At 35.6% G+C, this 25,573-nt stretch overlaps 1 protein-coding gene across 8 annotated transcripts in view; it reads left to right on the top strand.

Annotated features, from left to right (window-relative positions):
* Nucleotides 1-25,573, top strand: part of PCGF3 (polycomb group ring finger 3) — a 100,140-nt gene that overhangs the window by 19,021 nt on the left and 55,546 nt on the right. For 4 of the 8 annotated variants that reach the window (XM_031942392.1, XM_031942386.1, XM_023506202.2 and 1 more), the window contains exons 2-4: nucleotides 8,951-9,039; nucleotides 23,662-23,701; nucleotides 24,407-24,559. The gene's annotated coding sequence lies outside the window, so the exon portion shown is untranslated. The remainder of the gene's footprint in view (nucleotides 1-8,950; nucleotides 9,040-23,661; nucleotides 23,702-24,406; nucleotides 24,560-25,573) is intronic. The other 4 variants (XM_031942388.1, XM_031942387.1, XM_031942390.1 and 1 more) reach the window with 4 other exon arrangements.

Below are 25,573 nucleotides of genomic sequence, written 5' to 3'. Positions count from 1 at the left end.
AACATTGTTTTACACATTTTTGCAAATCTTCACTGTCTGGCTTAATTGACTTCTGCTGTACACATGTTGCAATGTGATATTTTGGTTGAAATATGTGAAGAAAATCTGGCCTTACACAGATTTATAGTTGGAAAAAAGCATTTTAATAGACAAATATAATATTTTAGTTGTATTTTTTTAACAAAAAAATTTAGAAATTATTATGAAAATAATTTTGAATTTACAGACCCTTGAAAGGGTTGCCCCTGTGTTACACAGAAAACTTTTTTTTATTTTGTTTTGTTTTAATTCCCCATGGTTTATTTTTCAATTCCATATCTATATCAAAGGAGATATTTGATAAGCTCTCTTTTGCAGCTTTTGAAAATGGTGTTTAATATTGAAATTAATTTTATCACGCGTGTTTGTTAGAATTAACTTGTAAATCTATCTGACCCTGGGGTTTTTTCCTTTGGTGGTTTGATTTCCTCTTCTGAGATTGGGTTGTTTAAATTCCCTATTTCTTGTTCTATTAGCTTGGGTATTTTATACTTTGGCAAATATTTGTTTACTTAAATGTTTTACGTTTTATTGACATGTAGGTAATATATGAGGCAGTATAGTTTCTAATTTTAAATAGCATAATTTCTAAAAAATAAAAATGAAAATAATTTGGATATTGAGGTTTTATTTGGGGAGTACATTGTCGTGGATTAAACTAATTAGGAAGATTTGGGCCAATTTATCAGGTTTGTTGAGAATTCCTTTTTCACTTGCCTCTGGGAATTTCAGTTTTTTAATCAAATTAGGTAATAGTTGATAGTTGATGATCAAATCCATTTTGATTTGATTTGTCAAAACAGCTCTTGGTTTCACTTATCAATACAGTGAGTTTTTTTTCAATTCCATTAAGAGGTTTCTGAAAAAAATGAGAAATGGAGACTAAATAATTTAATCCTAAGGACATGATAGGTCAAAGAAGACATAGAAATGATCATTTTACTAAAGATGACATTAAAAATGTCATCAAAAGGGCAAATAAGATGACATAAAAAATGACAATGCAACAATAAAATTTTTAAAGGTGACCAAAGTAATCCTTAAGGGAAAATTTATCTCTTAAAGCTTATTTTTTTTTTTTTAAGAGAAAAGAAAGAAAAAATCAATTAATGTGGAGTGCAACTAAAAAAACTAGAAAATAAATCTTCCCCCCCCCCCGCCCCCCCAATTTTTTCCCCCTGAGGCAATTGAGTTAAATGACTTGCCCAGGGTCACACAGCTAGGAAGTGTTAAGTGTCTGAGGTCAAATTTGAACTCGGGTCCTCCTCACTTCAGGGCTGGTGCTTTATCCACTGGACCACCTAGCTGCCCCTCCCCCTATTTTTAAAAAAACCTTAATTTTCCAATCTTTTACCTTTGTCCTGTTCTTATTGTCTCATGAAATCATTGATTTTTGTTCTATCTGCTATAGTTTCCAGGGAGTCCATTTATTACGTTAAGGATTCTGGCTTTCTCTGCTAAGCTATATATTCTCTTTCTAATTCTTCCTGCCAGAACTAAATGTTCTTCTACTTCGTTAAATGAAGCTCTAGCTTCATCTTCACCCAAAATCTCCTTTTACTCTTCTGGTTTCTAGATTTCTTAGACCAGCAAATGTTCTCTTTATAGCATTCTATTATACAATTCTATTCCATCTCCTATCCTCTTTAACCTATGTTCTTTAATTTACTTGAAATATATCTACTCACTAATCCTTGTTTCTGTCATATTTTCACTTCATTTTTCACAATCCTGGCCACATAACATAACATTTTGCTTGTGTAACTGCTGTGCTTAAAAACTTTCAAGAGCTGCCCACTTCTTATTGACTGAGTATAAATTCTTGGTACTGACTTTGAAAACTCCTGCTAAACTGGCCCAAACCTTCCTGTCCACTTTTGTCTGCTATAGTGTGCTCCCCAAATATGATCTCAATCCAAATGATTTCCATCTTTAATTTCATTTTAAAGTGCATTTTTAATAAGTCTACTATGTCCCAACACTAATAAATAAACTCACTCTCTGTACCTACTATCAATTTATAGCTTATATTTAATTCCTCTGAAGTCCTCCAGTGCTTCATTGTGTTCTGGTTATCCAGGTTCTAGAAGGATTTTATCTTCTATTGGACTTCCTGCCTCTCATGAGAGCATAAGCCAGTGTAAGTGGAGGCTCACCACTAAGTTAATTGCGGGATGACAAATTTTTGATGAACAAATAGTTGCAGAGAGTTCTCATTCGGGTCAGACGTCCAGGACAAAATGCCTAATTACATTGTAAGACAGATCAGAGCTCAGCTTCGGCTCTCTGGGGCAGCAGAAGCCCTGCTCTGTAGCAGACTAAATCTGGCAGGCCTAAGGCCAACTGCTTTTGTGGGGGGGCATTGGTTCTGGGGATTCAGTGCTCTGACATCCCTCTGCAGTCTTCAGGAGACCTGGTGGTGGGTGCCACTTTATCCACCGCTCTCCATTCTACCACATGAAGACACTGAAATCTGTCACTCCTCATTGCTATGCTTAAGTCAGCGATTGCTAAGGCAGAAGTCCTTTCCTTTTATCTGGCAAGAGGAGTCCCCAGACAGGAGGGGTTCCAGGAACTGGAGAGCCGCATTGGACAGGTCCTCGAGGGCTTGAGTGTTCCTTGAGCAGTCAGATTTTCTGTACTCCAAGAAGATCAGATGCTGAGGGAAGAGATCCAGGGTTTAAGGGGGTGGGATGGGAATTTCCTGCAAAACACAGAGGTGAGGTCAGTCGGGTTTTTCACAACTGTCTTAGGTCATGATCTTGATAAAAGGAACATAATCACAGGTGATTATTGTTTCAGTATTGTTGCTGCCTGTGGACCAAGTTCTATTGGTTCACGAAGGCCCTTGCTTAAGTGTAGGTCTGTCATGTTACCCCATCCTTGAAGGCCTCCCTTGGGATCTAGCCACTTATATATATATATAAAATATGTTTCTACTCATTTCACTCAGCATCAGTTCACAGAAGTTTCTCCAGGCCTTTCTGAAATCATCCTGCTGATCATTTCCATATAGATATTTGATCTATTTCTAAAAAGAAGCTATATGGGGCAGCTAGATGGTGAAGTAGATAGAGCACCAACTCTCAAGTCAGGAGGGACCTGGGTTCAAATTTGATCTTAGTCACTTAACACTTCTGGCTGTGTGACCCTGGGCAAGTCACTTAATCCCAACTGCTTCAGCAAAAAAAAAAAAAAAAAAGAAAGAACATAATGTTCAAAAATGTTTATAGCAGTTCTCTTTGTGATGGTAAAGAATTAGAAATGGCAGGGATAACCATCAATTCGGGAACGACTAAATAAGTTGTGGTATATAATTATGATGGAGAACTGCTGTGCTATAAGAAATGATGAGCTCAAAGATTTTAGAAAAAAATGAGAATAATGAAGAGCTAAATGAGCAAAACCAAGAAAACATTATATATAGTGATAACAATATTGTTTTAAGAATGGCTTTAAGTAAATACATTATTATGACATAATTATAAAGGACATATGAAAAAAGACATTATCTGTATTCAGAGAAAGACCTGATAAAGTAGGTACAGAATAATTCTTACACACACTTTGTCTAGTGGTAGCCATCTCTAACTTTCCCCCAAGAAAAATAAATTTACTTGTTAATTTTTTTTTTTTTTTTGTACATTTAAAATAGCAAGTTATACATAGTAGATATGCAGGTTCATATGTAATCATTTTTATTGTAGTGTTATAGAAATGCTTGTTTTATTCCATAAATTAAAATAAAAATTTAAAAATTGCTCTTGAAACTATTTAGCTGTAGGGATCTTAAAAAAGTTCTTCTGAACCACATTTTCCTTCTCCTCAAATGGTGCAAAGTAACACGGATCTCACAGAATTTTTGAGGGACTCATTTGGGATAATTGTTTTACTTTAGGGTGGTCCATAAATTCAGTAAGTATTAAACTAGAGCCTGCTTTACATAAGACCCTCTAATGGGCATTGGAGAATCAAAGGCAAAGGAAAAACATCCCCTTTCCTCAAAGATTCTATTTGGTAGAAGAAAAGACATTTATAGAGAAATAAGTTCAAAGTAAATTTGATAGAAAAAAGAACACTATCTCCTGGGAGATGGAACTGAGGAAAGATTGGTAAAGGCCTCCCTTGAAGAGGAACCCCTGAACTTAGCTTTGAAGATATCCAGATAGAACTATTTTCTAGGCAGTAAATAAGTAGAAAGCTGCAAGAGAGAATAATGTGAAATGAGCTAGGAAAGCTTGGTTGGAACTAGATTGTAGAAGGCTTTAAATATCAAACTGAAGAGTATATTTTTCCTACAGTGTCAATAGGGATCCACTGAAGCTTCTTGAGTAAGAAAATGACTAAAAAATAAAAAAGCAATTAAAAAAATGATTTCTTAGAGGGAGAAGAGAACCTGTGATTTCGTTGGTATAGGGAATTCCCAGTATGGAAATTCCCCCCGGAGCACAAAGAAGATAGTTGTCCATTGTCACACAGCTCATGTCAGAGAATTTGAACCCAAGTCTTCCTGACGGCAAATACAGTGTTATATGGAATCTTATTGATAAGGGTGTTTTCTTCAGAAATGGTGACGGGTCACCATTTAATAAAAAAAGCTGGAGAGATCTCTAGAAGCAAAGCAAAGTTTATTATACATTCTCCCGAGAAGGGCCTACCATCCATCGAGCAGAGGATGGAAGAGAGGAAGCACCTTCTGGGGCAGGGTCAACACTTTTAATCCCTAATGCAAATACTCCCTCCCACCACTGACCCTCACCCTCATTGGCTGAGGATCTTACATTCTAAATGCTGGAACTACCCAAGAAATTGAACTTGACCAATAAGTACAGAGTTGTCCATATTTGACTGAAATGGGGAGAAAATGATGTTACAGGAGAATAGCAGGAAGGGTACTTGGGTATGCCTTGGATCAATGCTCAAAGTCCTTCAGGCCTCCTCAAACTCTGATTGTAGATGAAGCCTTATTCGATTTTCACAACTGTCTTGAAAGATCTTACCTCATCTCATTCAATACCTGTCTGTCTTGTGTGATTCCTATTCATGTCTTCCCATAAATTCACCTAACATGCCAGAGGCCTTAAACTTTTTTTTAACTCCTTCTGACATATATAAGAAGTACTAAGCAGGGATAAATGGAGAGGCACAGAGTAAAATGAACTTAAAGCTAAAGAAAGAAAGGTCTAATCAATGGACAATCAGGTTTCCAATACTCTATGGATATGAAAGAAATAGGAGGGAAGAGACCCTGAGTAATGCCAGTATTTTGAGTGGATCCCTTGTGATATGTGTGGAAGAATATGAGAAGGATCCCACATGATAAGCAGCAAAAATCAGTTAAGTAAATCAGCTAACATTTGTCAGAAGCTTACTTGCAAGAGGCCCTGTACAAAAACATGCACCCTTTCCTCAAGGAGCATAGTGGGAAATACTATGCAAATTTTATATATACAGTGTAAATTGGAAGATAATCCCAGAAGATGGAGCACAAGCAGTGAAGAAAACTGGGAAAGACTTCTTTTAAAAGGTGGAATTTGAGTATAGAAGAGAAGGAAAGAAGAAGGAAACATTATAGACATGGAGTGTCTAGTGAAAAGGCATGGAGTCCAGAGATGGACTGTTTTCTCCAAGAAAAATAAAGATGTGTAAGGAAACAATTCAAATTCATAAGAAAAAAAAAACTTCAGTTAAAATAAATGGCCTAAGGATATGATGAGGAAATTGTCAAGTGTAGAAACTCAGTCTGTTTATAACCATATTTTTGGTTTTTGTCATTTACTTTTTTACTTTTTATTATTTTTTTATTATAACTTTTTATGGACAGAACCCATGCCTGGGTAATTCATTATCCTTTGCAATCACTTCTGTTCTGACTTTTCCCTTCCCTCCCTCTGCCCCCTCCCCCAGATGGTAATTAGTCCTATACATGTTAAATGTGTCACAGTATATCCTAGGTAGAATATATGTGTGCATAACTGAACAGTTCTCTTGTTGCACAGGAAGAATTGGATTCAGAAGGTAGAAATAACCTGGGAAGAAAAAAATGCATACAGTTTACATTCATTTCCCAGTGTTCTTTCTTTGGGTGTAGCAGCTTCTGTCCTTCCTTGATCAATTGGAACTGAGTTAGATCTCTTTGTTGAAGAATATAACCATATTTTTTTAAAAATTCCAAATCACTAGTAATTAAAAAAAAACAAAAACAAATGAAAGCCGTTCTGAGAATCTACCTTAACCCTCTTCAGAATGGCAAAGTTGACAAAAAAGGAAAATATTAAATGTTTGTGTGGGAAATAGGTATATTGATACATTGTTGGAGGACCTGTGAATGGGTGCAACCATTCTGGAAAGCAATTTGGAATTATTTACAAAAAGTCGATGAAACAGCAGGCCCTTTGATCCAGTTCTAGGTGTACTCCTGTATCCAAAAGATATCACAGACATAGAAAAAGATCCTATTGTACAAAAATTATTGCAGCATTTTTTTGTAGTGGTAAAAACTGGAAACTAAAGGGATACTCATTAATTGAGAAATGCCTGAATAACTTGTATTTGATTGTGATGGAATAATATAGGATTGTAACATTTAAGGAAATAGATAATTTCAAAGAGACATGACATAAAGCTAAGTACTTTACAAATCTCATTTGATAACATCAACATTAAAAATAATTTTGAAGACTTAGACTGAATAATAAGAGGAGACTGAATAATAAGAGGAACTAAGAGAACAATTTATATAATAGTACTGTAAAGACAGCAAGCTGTAAAAACTTGCACCATTCATGATTCCAGAGAACCAGCGAGGAAGTGTGTGTGTGTGTGTGTGGGCGCACGCGTGCTTATGCATATATGTCAATGGAGGAACTTGCATATATGTTAAAAGAAATGTAGTTTTTCTTCCTTTTTTTTTCTTAAATGATGATACATGTAGAAATGAAAAAAATTTCTGTTAAAAATAAACGGACGGTGCTACAGATGTGGAATATTTTATGTACTTAAAGATGAAGCTACTATATTGTTAATTTTGCTTAATTGCTTTACTTTGTTACAAAAAGACCTTATAACACTAAGTGGGGTTAATCTGTGTTTTTAATGTAAAAACAATACGTCAGCAAAGCTTTTGTTAAAAAATAGAAGAAAATGTAAGTTAATTGATCAAAAATAACTAATCTGCAAACCATGTAAAGAAGAGATAACCTTTTCACATTTGCAACTATCAAAACTTAAGAAAAATATGTTGAATGATAGCATCATGGATATCTCAATAGCCTATAACATTGGGCCAATTCTAAAATTTTATTCCATCTTCTGTTGAGGTCTTTTTGAGTTGAAATGAAAATGAAGCTATCACCAAAATAAAGTTAAAATTCTTCAGTAACTGAAACCTTATTATCTAGAAAATAGATAATTACAGCAGTGCCCCTGTTCTGAATAGATAGGTGATAGACTCTGAGAACAAAATATTGGGTACATTTTTTGGGATACTTTTGTTTAGTTAAATAAGTGTGTAAAGTAAGTTAAATGAGTGTAAACAATTATAGATGGGAGATGTGGGTAAACAGTTAATGAAAGAAGAAAGGGGCATTTTAATGGACCCCAGATTTAACTGAGTCAGCATGGTGATATACAGTCTGACAAGTGACCATTCATGAGCAGATAAACCTTAGAGCCTAGGAACCACAGTTTTCTCTAGACCATTGCCCTTGCCTCCAGTTTCGATCTTTCCGCCTCCAGTAAGGAGAGCAACCTTTGTGGGAATGGAACCCAACATCCTTAGTAATATCAGCCATTGCCCAACTAACTGCTTCTAAGAGGCAGATGAACCCAAGAGCTTTGGAAGCAGAGCACCATCTGGACCCACAGCACTGCTGAAGGCTTGTTGTTCTTTGTAGCCATTGTTGTCCTTTAGAGATGTGACTTTATAACTTCTGTAGATGTATGATTCCTGTCTATTCAGTTACTGAAGATCTAGAAAATAAAAGTTTTTGATACCAAAGTCCCTGGTACCTCAGAAATGAAGAGGATTTTATTAATGGTAATAACATTAGAGAAGATTTTGTTACCATTTGTTTTTTTACTACATCACACAAAGAATCCTCTTACTTTAAGCTGAAATATCCAACTTGTGCTATCTTGCTGTATTTAGAATGTGAGTTCTTTGAATATGGAGATTGTTTTATTTTGTGTGTCTCTAGCATCTTGTACAATTCTTTGCACAGAGTAAGCATTTAATGAACACCTTTTGCTTTATTTGGCTCAATTCCTTGTATATAGTAGCCACTAAATATTTCTTGAATTAAATTAGCTCCCTGTAGGTATTTAAACTTGGCAATTCTGACTGATCTAAATGAGAAAGATTAGAAATGCGAACAGGTGCTTCTTTGATATCTTGGCTGTTCTTTTATAATCTAGATCAGTGATATCAGACAAGTAGAAAATCACTATTTAACAAATAATACAATTTAATGGTAAAGCAAATAAAATTACCAAGACTCACAACCTTAACAACTATGTTACATTTTTATGTCTTGCTGAATGTTTCCCAATTACATTTTAATCCCATTTGGCAGTATTATGGCAAGGAGTTTGAACTCTCCCCCTAGACTGTAAACATTTTTCCTCTACTTGGTCTTTTATGAATAGTGCATGCTCACTTGAGTAATTATGGATATCATTTGGGAATCTCTCCTTGTATTCTGAACCTTAAGCATAAATGCATGTTTACTGAGTTATAGACACATGAAATAAAATATATATGATAATTGCTTTCCTGTTTGTCTTAATAGGAAAAATTATTCATAATTTGAAACCACATATACAAGGATTAAAGAATATATTTTCATAGTGTGGGATAGTGTCTTATTTATATTAATGCTATCATTTATAATGATACATTAATCTCTTTCAGCTTGGGAAGCTGCACAAAATCATAAGGCTGAGTGAAGTGGAACACTGTCAGAAGTATTTTTACAAGTAAAATGAAGACTAGTTTTTAAAGTAAGTTTATTTTTCTTTTTTGAAATATTAATTTAAACTTAATTAGAAATTAAATTAGAAATATGTGATGTAGCAGGTACTTGGCAAAGATCCTAGAATCTAGTGCAGCACATTTGTAGTATTGCCACCTACCGTGCAGTCTTTCCCTATCCCAAGCTCCAATCAGAAGGAAGGTAAGTGCCTAATTGGGCAACATGCATTAATTGAGCATTTCCTCTGTGCCAGACCTTCACATACTTGGTACTCAAAGGCACATGTGAGACAGCCTTTTCCTTTTAGGACTTTAGTTCAAATGAGGGAGACAAGGGAGACAACGTCTGCACATACCATTATAGAGAAAGTAAGGACACAGTGAATACAAAGTAGGTGAGGGTGGGGAGGGAAAGACCAGGAAGGGTGTAAGAAGAAAAGTGGCCTTGAGCTGAACAGGGAGATCGGAACGGTCATGTGAGTAAACATGTGTGACTGAATGAAGAGTCAAATGTAAGAGGACAATTTAAAATGTCAAACAGAGGAGTTTCCCCAAGACAGTGGGGCGTTTGTCAGACAAGGAGTCTTAAAATCCCTTTGGTGGCTGCGTGTTGGATGGAGTGGAGTGGGCAGGGTATTGCATCAAATAGGCAATTGCTTCTCCAAGCATGAGACAAGGTCCCAAACTAGGCTGTGTGAGTGGGGAAAGCATGAAGTTCTCAAGATGGGAAGGGCAAGATTCTCTCAATCCTGAGTAACACGGAAGAGGGAGGGTGGAAGCAAGACTGGAAATGGAGTTGGAAAGGGGGGGGGCGGTGTTTCTGACCAATAGAAGGAAGTTTGGCAGTGCTGGAGAGAGAATGGGGCTGAGGACAGAACCACTGGAGTACAGTCACAGTGAATGGGCATAACACGGATGGTGAGTAAGGAAGGCTGAGAAGGAAGGGTGGAGAGAGCTGAAGTGGCTCACAGGTCATGATTAGGAAAGGAAGCAGATAGCTTAGGAGAGGGTGATGGCCTGGCAGAATAAGGACTGGTGAGAGAGGGCAGGATCACTGAGAGCAAAGAATTAAGTCTGGAGAGAGGCTCTGGGAGAAAGGGAATGATGGGATGTCATCATGTGACAAAGGACTTTCATCAGGGAAATGGAATAGCTGTTGGCAAGATCCTCGTGGCGTCATCTGAGCAGGCTCAGAGATGTGGCCATTTCTTTATGAAGCTGAGGCAGAGTGGAAGAATCCATAGGAGTTGAGCAAGTCAGGGAGCTGGGAAATTAGGACATGTCAGTCATCCTCTGTAGGAGAGCACTTGGGATGGTGATGAATGCTGAGCCAAGTACTGAATTCTTTGAGAGAGTTGGGAAAGTGTGCCCAAGTAGTAAATATCAGCTGGGGGATGCAGATTGGGTAAGTGTGGATATTGGGAATCTCACAGTAGGAGCCAGTGCTGAACGATGGTGGCAGACGAAGGGTCTGTCTGCCTTCCCCACTTGGAACTGTGAGCAAAAAGTACTGCCAGTACTAGAGAGGGAGACCTAAGCTAAATCCTCATCCAGGAGGTACCTTAACTCATTAGGACCCGAAAATCGTGAGAATAAGAGTCATAGACTGGGAATTCCAGAGAGTACAGTGGAAGGAATAGGCAGATAATGAACATAGTATGGCAACACTGAGCTCAGTGGGGTTGAGAAAGTGGACAGCAGGGCGGTCGGTTAGCTTCTCTAAATGGATTTCAAAAAAATAGGAAAATAATACCTGATCTCAAGGATTTTATGCTCCAATTTAAGAGAAAAATACCTCAACATATAGAAAAGATCATTCAGGTATTGATTGAAGGGCTGCAGTGTTCCTATGGACTTATAATGGGTCCTCGGGAGAATAGACTTCTCTATCATCAAGAAGATGTCTCCCTGGCTTCTTAGGTGACCCAAATTTTTTATTCTTTGGAGATTGTGGTGTTCTATGATTCCCAGCGATATAGCAACACCTCTCGCCCCCACCCCCCAAATAAAAATCCAACCCTGTAATAGATAGTTAAAATCAAGCTAATATTGCAAATGACTCCCAAGGTGATTATCTTACAATGTATGTTATTTTGCATTTTGAGTCCAGAGATGGATAGCTTTGGTTGAAAAGTTGGTTATTACTTGTCCTATAAATAGTTCTCCTGATTAATCCCTTCACTCTGCAGTAGTTCATATGTGTTTTCTCAGATTTCCATTTATCCTTTTTGTCATATCTTGAAGTGCAATAATATTCCATTACATTCATATACCATCACCTCATCAGCCATTCCTCAATGGCTACCCACTTTATTTTTAATTCTTTGCTAGAATAGAAAGTGCTACTATAAATACTTTTATATGTATGGATCCATTCCCTTTTCTATCTCTTTGGGGTCTATACTTAATCATGCTTATTGTTGAATAAAGTATTCATGATATGCAGGCATGATGAGACTTAACTCTTTTAGTCTTGATCCTATTTTCCTCCTTTTTTTTTTCAAGCCTCAGTTCCTGCCTTTGCATTAAAGTCACTGATTATCAAGATATGTGTAATGTAGATTTAGTTTAAAGATGTTTATTGAGTTACATATATAATGTTTCTATTTCTTCATTCTCTAAAGTCAGTGTAACTGCAGAAACTGCAGTTTTCTTCAAGAATGTTTGTTTGGTTATTATGTACATGTAAAGTGGTAGTAATGATCAAGTAGTCCCCCAAAAAGATGCCTGTTAAAACTTATTTATTCTACTAATTTACTATTTCCATTGCTAAAGAAAACTTGTCACCTTCTGTTTAGTTGCAACTTATTTCTTCATTTAGTTTTTAAAAAGCAAGATTATCATAGACTCCTTTTCATGTACTTTGCAGTCCTTTACAATTCCCTTGCTTTACATGATTGCTTAATCCCATCTCAGTTTTTCTCTTTAGAATTCAGTTTTTTTTTAAGAGATCATCTCAAAACAAATAAACCCTTCTTTTAACACCCTCCCTCAACCTTCCTTAGTACCTTGACTCTAAAATTACCTTCTGTTTATTTTGTATACAGTTTGGAAATCCATATGTACATATTATCTCCCTCCCTAGAATTTAGATCTTTGAGGGCAATGTCTAATTTTTGTCTCCTGCTTATTAAGTAATTGTTGATTTATTAGCCAGAGATCTCATATTTAGTGTCAAAAGTTAAGTTCATCAGTAATATAGCTTCATGACCCATTTTGTGGTGGTTTTTAAATCTGTTTTGTTTTATGGAGTTTGTGACCTAAAAAGTGGTCAGTCTAGTGACCAGCTTGCTAATGAGCATCTTAGCATTCAAATATGCTGGTCCTAAAATAAGAGGCCCAGTCTTTTTTCAAGTCTATTTAAAGTCTTTGCTGGTAGAGCTTTGGAGATCCCGGAGTATCTTCCATCTTGCAAAAAAAAAAAAAAAAAAAAAAACATTGAAATTGGATTTTTGTTTTGAAAAAGACACACTAATAGAATTTTAGAGTTAGAGAAGCTGATGTCAAGATGATGGAGTGTTAACTTGTGATCCATAAACTCATTTTTAAAAAAGTATTTGAATAGTTATTTCCCTAGTTTCCTTTATGTTTCTGCTTAATACGTTTTGTGCATTAAAAACAGTATTCTGAGAAAGGGGTATTAATTTCACTAGACTGACTAAGGGGGATCTATAATATAAGAGGTTAAAGACCCATAATCTAGACCAACTCCATAGCTGATACATGAATCTTCTCCAAAACATCCCCATATTTGAACAATGTTGTGGAATTCCCTGAAGAAGCCCAGTTTATATAAGTGGAGTAGTATCTTGTTTTATTATAGCTTTTTATTTACAAGATATATGCATGGGTAATTTTTCAGCATTGACAATTGCAAAACTTTTGTTTCAGTTTTTCCCCTCCTCCCCCCAGATGGCAGGTTGACCAATACATGTTAAATATATTAAAGTATATGTTAAATACAATATATGTATACATGTCCATACAATTATTTTACTAAACAAAAAGAATTGGACTTTGGAATAGTGTACAATTAAGCTGTGAAGGAAATAAAAAATGCAGGCGGGCAAAAATAGAGGGATTAGGAATTCTTTGTAGTGGTTCACACTCATTTCCCCGAGTTGTTCTGCTGGGTGTAGCTGGTTCAATTCATTACTGTTCAGTTGGAGCTGATTTTTTTCATCTCATTGTTGAAAAGGGCCACGTCCATCAGAATTGATCATCATATAGTATTGTTGATATATGTATCATGTGTATAATGTATATAGTGATCAGCAAAGTAGTATTTTATGGAAAAAAAATAATTGGAGAATTTTAATCGATGCATTGACCAGCCACGTCTTCCAGAGAATGCATGATGAAATATGTTGCTCACCTTCTGACAGAGAGGTGATGGATTCAGGATGCAGGGAAAAAATCCAAAATCATACACATGGTTTTTTTTTTTTTCTTTTGTCTTCATTGGAGGAGGAAGAAAGTTTTGCACTTTAAAATGCACTTTTAAAATGTCCCAAAGACCTTCTTTTATTAAGTGCATGGAGGGAACAGGAAAGTTCAGATGGAAGTATGTGTGGGTATCATGTGCTTACGTATAAAAACAGAAGCAGCTAGATTAGATTAGTGGATGGGGGTTTGGTGTTGGGGAGAAGATGATAATGGTCGTGGTGTAGACCCAGCAGTAGGATGTTACAGTGGCCATGTCAACCACAAGAATTGAGAAAAGTCCATTTGATTTGGCAATTGAGAGCATTGCTATCTTTGAGAAGAGTAGTTTCAATTGACTTAGGAAGGTTGGAAGCCAGATTCCAGAGGACAGGAAGTAGATGCCCTGAATGATGGCTGGTTTTTCAAATGCTAGTCAGAAAAGGGGAGTGTAGATAAAGGATGAGATGGAGGGGCAGTTTGTTAAAGGTGAGGGAGATAGGGTCAAGGTTGAGGAGGCAGTTAGTAGTGGGTTATAGGATAATGGGGAAAAGAATTTGAGAATGGAAGATAGAGCAGAGATGTGGTTCATCAAGGATAGAGATATAAGAAAAGAAGAGAATAGCCAGTGTTTTTTCACCTTTAAGTTGAAAAAGTTTCTTTGCCTTTTTAAAATTCAGTGGCAGGAACTGGACATGGAACACTATTAAACATATATAAATAGTGTAAGATAGTATCATTAACCTGTACTTGTCTATCAAACTGCTTTTAATATATCTTAGTGTCATGTTAGCTTTTTCTAGCATTACCGATTCATATTCAGATTATGGTTGACCATGACCTTTCAGACTGACCACACACACACAAACACACACACACACAGCCTTGATCTTGGCAGTACATTTTAGTGAAAAGAGTCTTGGATTTATAATCAGAAGACCTTGAATAAATTTTTGGCTCTGCACTTAGTAGTTGTGCAAGCCTAGATAAATCATTACCTCCTTGGAACTTTGATTTCTTTATCTGTAAAGTGGGGATAATAATGCTAGTACTACCTGACTCAAATGATGTCAATCACTTCTTAACTACATTTGAGTTGTTGCCTTATGTTTATTTTATGGACTTTCTGTCTCCAAATGGCACTTTTCTGTGTTTAATTCTTAATGATTTATTCTGGTGAGTCTTAGGTTTTGGTAGAGTGATTTTTATTCTTTTATTGGCAGTATTAATAATAATCTAATTAAATATAATTTTGAAATTCATTGGGATGAGTCTCAGTTCCTTTATTCAGCTCTGAAATTTAGATATTAGAAAGAATGAGTCTCACGGCTGCTTTGCTTTTTACTTTGGTGTTGATTGCTTCAGAGACGCCTTACTCTTTGTGATCCTATTTGGGGTTTTCTTGGCAAAGAACGGTTTGCCATTTCTCCAGCTCATCTTACTGAGACCAACAGGACTAATTAGCTTTTTCACACTCTTCGTTCTCTCCCTCTCTCATCACATTTGAACTCTGGTCCTCCTGACTGGAGGGCCAGTGTTTTCTCTACTGCAACACCTGCCTGCTTCTCATCTTATTCTTTTAATTTAATAATCAGTTGCCTTCTCCTCTTGGGATCCTATTTTTTAAACTTCTAGAGACTGTCCAAAGTGATAGTTGAAGCTTTGAAGTCATAATTTCATCTCTTGCTTCTCAGGTGTCTTTAAATTGTAGTTTCACTTAATTTGTTCTTGATTATACCTTATGGCTTTTTTCTTATTGGGCTTTTGAAAGGTGTTTTTTTTGGGGGGAGGGGGTACTCTCGTTGACATAGATCTCTATAAGTTTGAGAATTGCTATGGCTAAAAAATGAATTAGCTTACAAATTATTTGGCTTTACTTTGCTTCCACGTATTAAACTTTATGATTATGATTATGATTATTATTAAACTTTTCCTTTTTTACAAAGTGCTTATGTTCCTTCTATCTTTATTACTTTCTAAAATGATATATTCATTTTTTAAGCACTTTGGTATATGCTACTAGTTTTGCTAATGTGAGTACAACCAGATTTTTAAAAAGTATTTTTTAATTTTTAATGTCTCATAGGTGGGAGCTGGCTCCGGAGTAGACAAAGTGAGATTTGGAGTTAAGAGTCCTTTATGGACTCAAATTTTTATTTTTCTATTGTGTAATTCTGGTCAAGAACCTTTTCTTTGGGTCATCTGTAAAATGAACAAATTGAGCCAGATCTCTGCTTCTCAAAAAGGTGGTCCAGGACCCCTGGGGGTCCTTGAGGTCTTTAGAGAGTCTACTAGGTCAAAACCATCTTCACAAAGAATAAGGCATATATGTAAAAGCTTTTGGAAGGTGTGGTCCTCAGTTTTTAAGTCTCAGTGGTCTTGAGACAAAAAAAGCTTGAGAAATGGTCCTTTTAGCCTTAAATCTGTTACCATCTATTTTCCTTTTCCGGTCATTGTTTAATTTAACTTAATCATTTTTATATAATTTTATTGTTTCTTTATACATATTCATCTTTAGTGATCTGGTGTAATTATCACATTCATTATCTCATTTATCTTTTCATTCTAGAGGCTTGAGGTTAGGTCATATTATGGCATTTGTTCATGTTTAATCTCTTTTATATAAAAGACAGAGATTGTTCCTGAGATTGCAGGATTATGTTCTTGAGCTCCTTTGCTTTCTTCTCCCCTTCAGGCTTTTCTATATTTTCGAATTCACAAACCTGTGAAAATTTCCTAATTTCCATTTGTTTCCATTAATTTACCTAATTGCAAGATCATGGAACCTTTAGAGATCAGGAACTCCAGTTTCTTCATTTCACAGATGAAAGAACTAAGGTCCAGAGAAATTAAGTAACATCTAGCAGTTAGCTGGTCCAGTGGAGAGTTGAACCTGAAATTAGGAATACCAAAGTTCATTACTGTTTGATAAAAATTGCTGGGAAAATTGGAAACTAATATGGCAGAAACTAGGCATTGATCCACACTTAACACCGTACACCAAGATAAGGTCAAAATGGGTTCATGACCTAGGCATAAAGAACGAAATTATTAATAAATTAGAGGAACACAGGATAGTTTACCTCTCAGACCTGTGGAAGGGGAAGAACTTTATGACCAAAGAAGAACTAGAGATCATTACTGATCACAAAATAGAAAATTTCGACTATACCAAACTTAAAAGTTTTTGTACAAACAAAACTAATGCAGACAAGATTAGAAGGGAAGCAATAAACCGGGAAAATATTTTTACAGTCAAAGGTTCTGATAAAGGCCTCATTTCCAAAATATATAGAGAATTAACTCTAATTTATAAAAAATCAAGCCATTCTCCAATTGAAAAATGGTCAAAGGATATGAATAGACAATTCTCAGATGAAGAAATTGAAACTATTTCTAGTCATATGAAAAGATGCTCCAAGTCATTATTAATCAGAGAAATGCAAATTAAGACAACTCTAAGATACCACTACACACCTGTCAGATTGGCTAAGATGACAGGAAAAAATAATGATGATTGTTGGAGGGGATGTGGGAAAACTGGGACATTGATGCATTGTTGGTGGAGTTGTGAACGAATCCAACCATTTTGGAGAGTAGTTTGGAACTATGCTCAAAAAGTTATCAAACTGTGCATACCCTTTGATCCAGCAGTGTTACTACTGGGATTATATCCCAAAGAGATACTAAAGAAGGGAAAGGGACCTGTATGTGCACGAATGTTTGTGGCAGCCCTTTTTGTAGTGGCTAGAAACTGGAAACTGAGTGGATGCCCATCAGTTGGAGAATGGCTGAATAAATTGTGGTATATGAATATTATGGAATATTACTGTTCTGTAAGAAATGACCAACAGGATTATTTCAGAAAGGCCTGGAGAGACTTACACAAACTGATGCTGAGTGAAATGAGCAGGACCAGGAGATCATTATATACTTCAACAACAATACTATATGATGACCAGTTCTGATGGACCTGGCCATCCTCAGCAAGGAGATCAACCAAATCATTTCCAATGGAACAGTAATGAACTGAGCCAGCTACGCCCAGAGAAAGAACTCTGGGTGATGACTAAAAACCATTACATTGAACTCCCAATCCCTATATTTATGCCCACCTGCATTTTTGATTTCCTTCACAAGCTAATTGTACGATATTTCAGAGTCTGATTCTTTTTGTACCGCAAAATAACGTTTTGGTCATGTATACTTATTGTGTATCTAATTTATATTTTAATGTATTTAACATCTACTAGTCATCCTGCCATCTAGGGGAGGGGGTGGGGGTAAGAGGTGAAAAATTGGAACAAGAGGTTTGGCAATTGTTAATGCTGTAAAGTTACTCATGCATATAACCTGTAAATAAAAGGCTATTAAATTAAAAAAAAAAAAAAAAAGGAATACCAAAGTTCAGATCTGACCTTCAATATATAGCTGTGTTAGTTTAGCATCTGCCTGAATAAAATAGTAGGCTTACATGAGGATAAAGTGAACTTTATCAATGAATATCTATGAAGTTTAAAGTGCTAAAAATGCTATTATAATTTTGATTGCACCATCACCATTATCATCACTCATTCCTGTGACTGCACAGTTAATAAGTGATAGGTGGGATTTAAATCCAGCTCCCAAATCCGGTTTCTTTTCCCTCTGACAGTCATATTAACTTTTTTCCTTTTTGCTTTCTTAAGATCTTGAATTTTGATTATTTCTGTGTAGGCTTGCATCAGTTTTTCATTTCCAGTAAATCTTTCCTTTTAGAAGAGTGTCTTTTAGGATTGATTGTTATATTTTCTACTTTTTTTCTCAAAGCAGTGCAAATTTGTCTGATAATCTGGGGATTATGGAATTGCTTTTTTGGCATGTACATTTAAATCCCACAATATCATTATATGCTTTTATTTTTCTATTCTGATTTTAACAAGCATCAAGTAGAATGAACATTTTCATCTACATCTCTGTTTTCTAAATTCATAATTAATTTAACATGTAACTTTCAAAACTGTCCTATTTATAGGACTATCCTAATCTAAGGCATATCAAGCCAACCAGGCCTTCTTCCTGAAGCAAAGGTAACAATCTTTTCAGTAACATTATTCTTCTAGTGATGATGTATAGCTTCAAGTCTTGAGTCTTGAAAAAATTGAAGTTAGGGATCACAGAAAAGTATGGTGAACATAAGATGACTGCAATTAAGTATGTATAAGACATTACTTATATGAAAGTTGGTGAAAGATTTGCAAAACAAACCATTTCACAGCCAGATTGAGCAATCACTGATGATAGTCTGTTTCTTCTAGTGGTATCCATGATATGACAAATACACCGAATGGACTCCTGAAGTGAATTTATGGAGGATTTAGGGAAAGAGTCATTCAGGATAAGCAGGCGGGAATGAGTTATGTTGCCTATCATAGGGAGAAATACATTGTTGAAATCACAGATTTTGTGCTGTATTGTATAACAGGTATTTGGGACCATTTTACTTTTCCATTTTCTTATGCAGTGAAATTTTTGAAACACTAAATTTTCAGTTATATTTTATCTTAACGTAATTCCCAGAACTTTATAAGCACTTAATAAATACCAGCTTTTTATCCACTGCATAGCACTGCTTCTGTTGGTCATATTTTGGAAGGAATGTCTTGAAACTGCTGCTGGAAGTATGCTGATAAATTAGATAAAAGAAGAGGAAAGCTGTAATTTGACCAAGTCTTTAATTGGTAGATTTATAGGTATGAGAGAATTAAATATAACCTTCCACTAATTTTAATAGCAGGCCCTGGTAAAACTTTTAACATGTCATTCTGAGAATGTTGGCCTTGTACCTACATCTACTCTTGGTGACATCTTCCTCACTTGAAATTTTTCAGCCTTCACTGTTAAGAAATTGGTCTAAAATTGTATTTAGGGCTTTAGAATTGGTACATTTCTAATTTTATATTTTTCTGGGGAAGTATGTTGACTCTCTTGCTTTATTTGACAAAACCTAGTTCAGTCACAACAGAAAATCAATAACAACTTTTTGTTTTTTGAAAATTGTAAAACTAATTCCATAGCACACTTGTGTTATACAATGTCTATGAGTGAAGAGCAACAGCAGCTCTTGACTACTCCTCTAGTGAAAGAAAGGAGAATGTAAATCCAAATGATAAATAACTTTTCTCAGACATAGTATAATAAAACTCTGGACTTAGAAGCAAGAGACCTTGGTTTGACTCTGTACTATTTAGTAGGCACTACAAGCAAGTTTACTTACATGGAGAGCCTTGGTTTTTATCAGCTTTATAATGTAGGTAATAAAATATATACACAGAGTGATTGGGAGTAAAATGCTTTAATGGGATATGCAAATATGGGTTTATTTTGAAATTTCTTGCTCTTTGATTTTGTAATGCTTTGTGTCAGTGACAGGGAGAAGAGGGAGGGAGGAGAGAGGGAGAATATGTGTGTGCGCACATGCATTTTCATCAAATCAGAATGCATTTAACAGAAATACATGGAACCCTGTGGTTAGAAAACATAGCACTGTGTTCTCCCACTTAACTCATTTTTAGCACTGATTTAAATAGTGTGGTATAGTGGATAGAGAGCTGTCTTAGAAACTAGGAAGACCCAAATTCAAGTCCCTCCCTTGGCCTATGGCCATAGGCAAATCACTTAATCTAAGTGTTCTAAACAACTCTCTAGATGACTATGTGCCAACTGCATTGATTGAGTTTCCTTATTTAGAAGTTCCCCATATCATTGAAATTACAGATTCATTTCTTATCCATGAATGAAGTGAGATAAGCTCCTGGGATTTCAAAGGTTTGACCTACCACACAGAGGTATTAAAAACTTGGATTCTCCTGTTTACTAGTAGTAAGGAGGTAGAACTGATCAGGGAAGAGCATTGGAATATTCCTTGCCATTGCAATTTTCAGATTATTCTTCTGCCCCTCACACTGAGATTCTGTCCTCTTGAATTCATTCAATCTCTATTCATTTCCCAGTCAGAGTTTTGGTTCCTGTTTACCAACTTCTAGGAACATTCTTCTCTCTCATTGGATCAGTAGCTGGCTTTCAGACTTTCTTGCCTCCTCAAATTTTGCCTGTTGTTACAATCCTAACCTCTCAATTCTTCCATTTATGTATTTCCCATAGTCTATTCCACTCCGCCTCAGCTACACAGACATAGCTTTGATTTTGCTATCATGGACAAATATTCCACATCCGTGTTCATGAATCCTGACATTCCTTTATCCAATCACAATCTGCAGTCATCCCTATCTGCCTTATAACCCCAAACCTGATTTTTCATCCTCAATATGACCTTCATTTCCTCCTCCCTTCCTTTCTTTCCTGGGCCATCACTTCTTCCCTGGTTACACTCTTCTTTTCACCATTTGGATGCCTTGAATACTTCTACATTGTTTAACTCTACATTGCCATCGTCTTTTGTTATCACTTCTATTCACATTCTACTTGAACAAACATGGAGAAAATCGTGAAAGTATTCCTATTTAAAATATATATATATACACACACACACACACACACACACACACACACACAATTTATTTAATATTAAAAGAACCTGTATCTGTAGAGGGCTGAAACTCTTGAGTTGACATACTGAGGTTAGGACAGCCGAGCACTTAAGGCTAATTACTGATTGTACAGTACTCTATGGGCATATGTGGGTAAAACGGCCCTTCCCATTATCTTGTGCTGGCTCGATGATTGGTGTATACATAGAATTGTAGGAGGGACTGGGGGGGTGGTTGTAAAATTAGCCAGGGTCACTTTGGTGGTGGATGAGGAAGAAGGAGGTTACAGAGCTCCTGCTTCCATCCCCTTCACTTCTACCCCTAAAGACCAAGAATAAAGACTAAGGACTTTTGCTTATCCTGACTCTGGCTGATTCTAAGGTATCCTGGATGCTAGCCTGGTCGTCACATATATCCATTAAAAATGTATGTAGCATAAAACCTGTGGGTTTTCTTCCCCTCAGATTCTTAACTTAAGAAGCTTGTTTCATTTAATTAAAAAACTGAGACCATTTAGAGATTACCCTTCTTGCCAAGGCTAACTTTCCTATATGCACAAGTGGTCCCAGTCCATCTCTTTCATGGCAATTGCCCCTGTTATCATCCCCACCCTCAGCAGTCTTCAGTTTTCCCTATTCATTGTCTGCTTCCTTGCTTCCACATCCCATCCCTCCAAAATCTCACTTGATCTAGCCCTCCATGTACGTTCCCATGGATTCAACGCTGATCTCTGATCCAGCCCTAACCTCTACTCCCCTGTCCACAGCTACCTTTCAGACACCTTGAATTTGATGTCCTGTAGGCTGCTGAGTGTTCCCCTCTGTCCCCCACATCCTTCATCATCTTAGCCTCTAAGCTTTCAAGTCTCAACTTGGGGTTCATTCAAGAAAACTTTTCCACTCTTTAATTATAGTGCTTTTTCTTTGAATTTAGCTACAGCTTAACCTGGACTTTTCCTGCTGACCTGTTGGCTTTCCTGCTAGACTTTGAGTTCCTTGAGAGGTTTTACCTTTTGATTCTCCTTTGAGTACTCTCTTCATGCCTGGCAAGTAGTAGGAACTTATTAAATGCTTATTGATTGACCAAAAGTCATTCAATCCTAAAATTCTAAAAGATTTTGAAATAATTTAGTGTTAGTATGTAGGTAACAGAAATTATAAAGGGAAGCTAATTTTTCTAGTTTTAAATTAAATACAGTATAATTTAGTAAAAAGCCTACTATATTAGTTGCTGTCCTCAAGGAGCTTTTATCCTAAGAATCTACATGTATATAAATTAGCTGATTGTGAAGTAAGAAAAGTTTTCATTTGTATTAAAAATGTGTTGCAGGGAGACTTAGTGTGATTTTTGCCTCCTTACTCCCCTTCTGTATATTTTTCTTTTTAATATATAGATGTTAGAGATGGACAGTTTTTTTTTAATACTAGCTTTTTATTTTAAAAATACACAAGATAAACTTTTTAAAATTTTATTTATTTTTATTATAGCTTTTTATTTACAAGATATATACATGGGTAGTTTTTCAGCATTGACCCCTGCAAAACCTTCTGTTCCAATTTTTCCCTTCTTTCCCCCCTCCTCTTCTCCCTCCCCATGACCAATAAATTTTAAATATGTTAAATACAATATATGTATACATATCCATACAGTTATTTTGCTGCACAAGAAAAATCGGACTAAGACATAAGGTAAAAAGGAGGAGGAAGGAAATCAAAAATGCTAGCAGACAAAAACAGAGGGAGTAGAAATGCTATGTTGTGGTTCATACTCATTTCCCAGAATTCTTTTACTGGGTGTAGCTGGATCTCTTCATTATTGAACAAATGGAACTGATTTGGTTCATCTCATTATTGAAGGGAGCCATGTCCAATAGATACATTTTTAACATTCATCCTTGCAAAACCTGTTTCAAATTTTTCTCCCCTTTTCTTTCCCCTCCCCTAGACAACAGGTAATCCAATATATGTTAAACATGTACATTTCTTCTATATATATTTCCACATTTACCATGCTGCACAAGAAAAATCAGATCAAAAAGGTTAAAAAAAATTAGAAAACAAAAAGCAAGCAAAGAACAAAAAAGGTAAAAAATTATGCTGTGATCCACATTGAGTCCTAACAGTCATCTTTTTGGATGCAGATTGTTCTCTCCATCACAAGTCTATTGGAATTGGCCTGAGTGGTGGACAATATTTTTGATAAATCCATTGATAACTACATAATGAATATCAGAACTTGAGGATGGATTTCCCAGCCCATTGGTACAAATCCCCTTGTGGAGAGGCCAGTAAGAGCCATAGAGGACAGGCAATAGATGTTTAATGTAATCTGCATTGTTGAAACAAATAGCTATTTATGACACCATAGATCAGTTTAAAAAAAAAAATTGTATTATTGAGCTGGAAAAGGACTGAATTTCTTTGTAAATGGTTCATTATTCAAACAAAAGAACCTGATTTTTTTTTTCTTTTAATAAAGGAATGTTTTTAGGTAAGCCTGAAAATCTAGGTCCTACATTGGCTGTCTGTATACCTCTTTAAATCAGAAAGTTCTAACTCATTTGTTGATGGAGGCATATAAAGTAATAACTTTGATTCTTACATTTGGGGGTATTATAATCATAATTACCATGTATTCTCCTAAAACTGCCATATAGTATGTGAAGTCTAAAACATATTTTTGTATTGTGCTTCTCTACAGGTTTCCAAAATGTAGCATGAGATTCCAGTCTGTCTGCTAGGTAAATATAGAAAATTAAATAAACTTTGAACATTTCAAGGTTTATTCTTTTAATTGAATGACTATACATGGATTAAACATACTGGAGGGGGGAAGGGTGGGCAGGGAGAAAGGGCCTGATAAAAGATTAAAAAATCTGATAATTAGAGAAAATATGTAAAAGATAAAAAAAATCTGATAATTAGAGAAAATATGTATTTAAAGACTTGAATTATGACAATACATTCCCAGTTTAACAGATAAAAGCAAAATCATATTACTAGCCTTTTGGATTCTACACTAAATAAGTATTTACCAAACTCTGCTCTGCAAGATATGTAAATAAAGGTGTTCTCTGGGGGGGAAATAATTCCCAATATTATTTGTCTCTCAATATTAAATGTGACTTTGTTCATTTGCCAAAAATGGTTATTATGTATGTCTGTGCTGTTTTTTGGTATGGAAATTGACCTACTTTCCTGTTTTATTTCTTAAACTCTTTTTCTTATTTATGGAGCTTGGGAGAATTCCTTGTTTAAGTTAGTTTGAGTCATACTACTTTGGCTTGGTTTTCTCTGAATATTGGAGATGGATCACACTAATCCTATAAAGTAATTGTTGCAGTAAATGCTTTTCAACTAGAGGAAGATAAAACTTTAGAATTGTGATGATAAATGTTAAAACTTAAATGATTTGAGATAAAATAATGGGTAAATGTCTTTGTTAGAAAATGGAAAATAAACAAGGGACTGAGGAAAGGAGCAAGGGTGAAGAGCCAGAATACAAACTAAGACAGACTACCCGGGATAACAGAGTAAAGCCAGTAGCATAAAAACCCAATGAGAAGACAAACTGAAGACAAAGAAAACATCTAGAAGAGGTAAAAAGAAAACCACATGCACATGCAGAAGATAATGGGGGAAAACAAAAAAAGAAGAAATGTTTCTTTTGCTCCTCTTATCAGGAGTGGGAGGGGTGGTTGTTTTGGGAGGGAGGTAAGAAGGATCATACAGTATTTTCTTTTTTTTTTTTTTTTTTTTTTTTTGCTTTTATTTCCATATTAGCTTTGCACCCTTCTTTTTCTCCCTTCCTCTGTCTCTGTTTCTGTCTCTCTCTCACACACATAGTGAAAATTAGGCAGCCAAGTGATACCATGGTTCCCAAAACACTACACCTGTAAGTAGTAAGATCTAAGTTCAAATGTAGCTTCAGATACTAGCTGTTGCAAGTCACTGACTCTGCCTACTTTAGATTTTATTTTCTTCACTTATGAAATGGAGATAATAACATTCACAATGAGATCATTTTTAAAATACTTTGCAAACCTTAAAGCACTTTGTTCAAATCAGTTTGCCACCCTTTATGTGAATATTTATTGCCCAACCTAACTGAAAATGATCTATTCTTCCTTAGATTTCTCACAATCCTTTGCATCTTATAGTATTACTCTTCATAATCTATCTTCTCTTATATTTGTTATCCCATAAGAGAAACAGGTAGGAACTGTTTCATTTTATTTCAGAGGGATCCATATTATAAAGTGGAAGTGGTGTATACTAGGAAATATATCCTTGAGAGAGTGTGTGTGTGTGTGTGATCTTAGTTAAGTCACTCAACCTTGTAAAACTCAGTTTCCCTGATTATAAAATAGAGGCATTCAAACTTGTACTACCTGACTTCAGAGTTCATAAAATGTTAAGTGCTTTATATGTATTGAGTTATCATCATTTTAATAGCATCAACAGAGCAGTGGTCCTAGGACAGCCAAGTTGTCATTCTATGATTTTCAATATTTAGGTAGCTAGATTAATTGAATTTTTTAATTGAATAAAAGTATTGGCATACAAGTTTGTTTTGTATAAGCTCATTGAAGACATCTTTGATAACTGATGAA

The sequence above is a fragment of the Sarcophilus harrisii genome, chromosome 6 (genome assembly GCF_902635505.1).
Source record: "Sarcophilus harrisii chromosome 6, mSarHar1.11, whole genome shotgun sequence".
Classification (NCBI taxonomy): domain Eukaryota; kingdom Metazoa; phylum Chordata; class Mammalia; order Dasyuromorphia; family Dasyuridae; genus Sarcophilus; species Sarcophilus harrisii.
The sequence above is the reverse complement of the archived record's forward strand: the minus strand, read 5'-3'. Positions and strand labels throughout refer to the sequence as shown.